A 3583-nucleotide genomic window follows, 5' to 3' on the forward strand; every position below is an offset into this window, starting at 1 on the left:
TACTCTGTCTCAGTCCCCACCTTTCAGCCCCTGGTCAGGACATGCCTTCATTTGCTCTACAATTCCTTCAAGTTCAGATTGCCTTCTCCAGGAGTGTGCCTGACTGCCCCTTGCTGCAGATGGACCAGTTCTTCCCTGAGCCATTGGAGAGAAGGGACCAGGGGGCGGGGTTTGAGGTCCAACCACAAGGCACCTACTGAGACAGAAGGCAAGGCCAGGAAGTATCTGGTGACACCGATCAGAACTGGCACCACCTAGATAGACACCATGAATGTGCAACTGGTGAGCTGAGGTGCAGAGCAGGGCATCTCTGAGGGGTCAGAGCAGCAGTTCTCAAAGTGGGCTCCCCAGGCCAGTAGGGTGAGGGTCACCTGGGAACCTGCAAGAGATGCCAGTTCTCCACCCCAGCCCTGATCTCCTGGATCATCTAGTATTGAGCGAGCCATGCAGGTGGTTGGGGATCTCCTCAAGTTTAGGGGCCCCAGGCACACACTGCACGCCCCCCCCCCATGCAGGCAGCCAGTGCCTGGCTTCCCAGCAGATCTCAGAAGCCACTCTGGCCACCCTGGTTTTGGCTCACCAAGGCAGGTTCCTACCTGAGATTACCCACCTTGTAGAGAGTCAGGGGTTACCGTTCTGGGTCCTCTCCTTTCCCATTCACTGTCATCATAGGTGTCCTTGGGACCCATGCCCTGCAAGCCTCTTGAGTCTTAGTTCTATGGAATAAGGAACCTACCTGCCACCTCTTCATTTGCCCATGTCCGCACTAACCCTGGCCGCATTCCCAGGATGTCCTAGCCCTCCGCCTCTATGGATACACAAGTTTTTCTCTAGGGCTTCAGAAAAGGGGGTGCTGTCTGCAAGTCTGTCTTCGCTGCCTGTGGGGGAAGGGTTCCAGAAGATCCCCGACCGCACCGCGCTTTACAGTATACAGAATGCCTCTTCGTGTCACCGTTCCTGCGGATACCAAGCTCTCCAGAACAATCACAAACTGAGATAGCAGAGTCGGATGACCAGTCCAGGTCTGGCTGGACCGTGGGGGCCTAGACAGGCCGTAAACCAGGTGCGCCTCCGACCACGTGCACAAGAGGGCGCCAAGGGCCCGTAGAGACACCAGGCATCGGATCTGCCCACCCCGCCACTCTGGGGCTCAGCTCCTGCCCAGAGCGGAGCGGAAAAAGGAACCGGCTCAGGGTGTCCGGGAGGAATGGCGGAGAGAGGAGCAGGGTCTGAGCTCAGGATTTCAGTTCCAAAATCCCAGATGCCTCTCCTTGCTGTGTGACCTCTGGTGAGATATCTGACCTCTCTGCGCTTCATCTGTAATTATGGAAATAAAATTCCCGCCCCTGCCACCACTCGACCCAGCCCGCCAAAGGCTCCTAAACCCAAAATTGAGATCGTTGATTCAGGCTCGCTGTGCAAACGCTAACGCCCTGTTCACAGGTTAGTAATCAGTATAAAACCTTTTCTCCTTGGACGCAGCCTCTATGTGTAAAGTCCCCCTCGGACGACACAGTCGTGGCCTCCGGTCCCATTTTATGGACGCGCAACCTAAGGCTCGGGGAAACTGCTCTTTCCGGAGGCCTGGAGCTCACCTGCAGAGGGGGGTCTGGTCGGGGCGGTAGCCCCTAACTCGTTCCTCCCTGTCCTGAAGCCTCCGCTCCAGCGGGCGGGGTGCTAGAAGTCGCCCCAATATTCTGCTGACTCGAGGAGCTCGGGAAGCCAGACCGGCCAGAGAAACCAAAGAACCTAATGCTCTGGCCGACCCCACCCCGTTCCCGCCTGGTGCGAAGAATTAGGGGTTCCTCGGCCCCCAGGTCTGGCCCCAGCCTCTGGTCCGAAGACGCGCAGCCCGCCCCCCCCCCCCCCGCGTCCCGCGCGTGGGGTCCTGGCCGCGCTCTGCAGAGGCGGCGCAGCGCGACTCGCTGGCTTCCCCTGGTTCCCACGCCCTCCCGGCCAGCGACCGGGAGAAGGCCGTCTGCACCCGGGTTCTGAGCTCCACTGAGCCCGCGTTTTCAGCTCGCCACCCCTTTCTCCGCGCGAGCTCCTCTGCCCTCGCCCTGCAGGCTACATCCCGAGCCCGCACCGCGCGCCGCTTGTCTGCGTGGCCCGAGCGTCTCTGCGACACCGCGTGTGGGCTGCCGCGACTTTGCGCGTAGAGACCAGGCAGGGACAGGTCCGCGGGGGCAGCATATGAGGGAGAGGAGGGGCACAGGACAGGGATGGGGGTGAAATGGTTCTCAGCTGCGGAGGAAGTAAGCACTAGCGCCCCTCTCTCGCATCCGCCGCGTTTGCATAAACATGAGTCCCCCCAGGCGGAGACTCGGGTGAGGAGCCCGGGGAATCTGCTACCACCGCCAGCCGGCGGAGGTGTCCTTTTCCTGGCCCCTAGAGGCGTTTCGCCCTGCTTTAGCAGGCCATCCGCGTTTCTCCCCTACAGGTGTTATAGTCAGGACTCAGAGAAGTTAGGGAGCTGGCCCCGGGCTGCATAGCAGGCCAAGGACTCCACCCGCAACAGCTTCAGCGAGATTCAGGCTCGAGTGGAGAGCAGCTGGTCTGCCGGGCGGAGGGGCCTCTCCCCTCACTCACTCTCGATCCCCATCGCTGGCCCTCACGGACCCTGGTCCTTGCCCACCTCCCCCTTCCAGCCCTCGCTGCGGCGAACTCAGCCTGGGCTACACCTCCAAAACTAGAGCGTGGAGCCGAGAAAATCAGGCTAAACCCCCAGGGATCTCTGTCGAGGCGGGATTGTAGGCCGGCTCTCCTCTGGCCAGGCTTCTCCGCGCTCTCCTCACCACCCGGGGTCTCCCTCGGCTCCTGCCCCAGGCCTTCACCTTCCCGACTTCTGTCTCTGTCCAGGCTTCTGTGCATCCTTCTCCCTGGCTTCTTACTACCTCCGACCCTGACCACCCTGATTGCCCGTTCCCTACTGCCTGGCTGAGCCACTTTCTCTGACTCTGCATCGGGTCTCTCTGTCTCTCCCCATGAAGCTGCACCTCCCACCCCCGCGAAGGAACACACACCGGCAGAATCCGCCTTTTCAATAAAAAACTACAACTGGGAAACAGTGAATTAAAAAGCATTAACTTAAAAACAATCCATATGTTTGTAAATGCGTTCCAAATGGCAGCCTTTGGGGGGGTGATGTGGACCACATGTTCTGGGGTTCCAGACACAAAGGGGGGGGCGCAGGGCCGAAGTGCACCGGGCCAGCTAACCACCTGGGAGGTGGGGTCTCAGGAACACCCCTTCCTCTGCACCTTCCCTGTCTCTGATGCCCACCCAACTTCTTGGATACTGGCTTCCACTATTTTCTCCTGCTCACCCATGATCCCCAAAACTTAGCAATACTGACCTGAGACTGTCTGTATGCACTAGCCCTCTCCAATCCTCACCCACACAGCTCCATGCACCCCCCCCACACACACACACATAGCCTTCTAATACCCAGATCTGCCATGCCCCACCCCCACCCTTTCCCTGGACCACCCAGCAACCCCACACTGAGAAGCAGTTAGAAGGAAGCTGCCTTGGCCTGAAGAGACTCCCTGGGGAACTGCACACAGATGGGGCCATGCCAGTC

The 3583-nt window shown here is 59.7% G+C and overlaps 1 long non-coding RNA gene across 1 annotated transcript; it reads left to right on the top strand.

Moving 5' to 3' along the window:
• The first annotated feature begins 1204 nt into the window (after positions 1–1204).
• LOC111818906 lies at positions 1205–3072 on the top strand. The gene is made up of 3 exons (XR_002822774.1): positions 1205–1443; positions 1655–2176; positions 2441–3072. It is a non-coding gene; the product is annotated as an uncharacterized LOC111818906 (long non-coding RNA).
• Positions 3073–3583: the final 511 nt, after the last annotated feature.

Source organism: Octodon degus, unplaced genomic scaffold, assembly GCF_000260255.1.
Source record: "Octodon degus isolate 3935 unplaced genomic scaffold, OctDeg1.0 scaffold00107, whole genome shotgun sequence".
NCBI lineage: Eukaryota > Metazoa > Chordata > Mammalia > Rodentia > Octodontidae > Octodon > Octodon degus.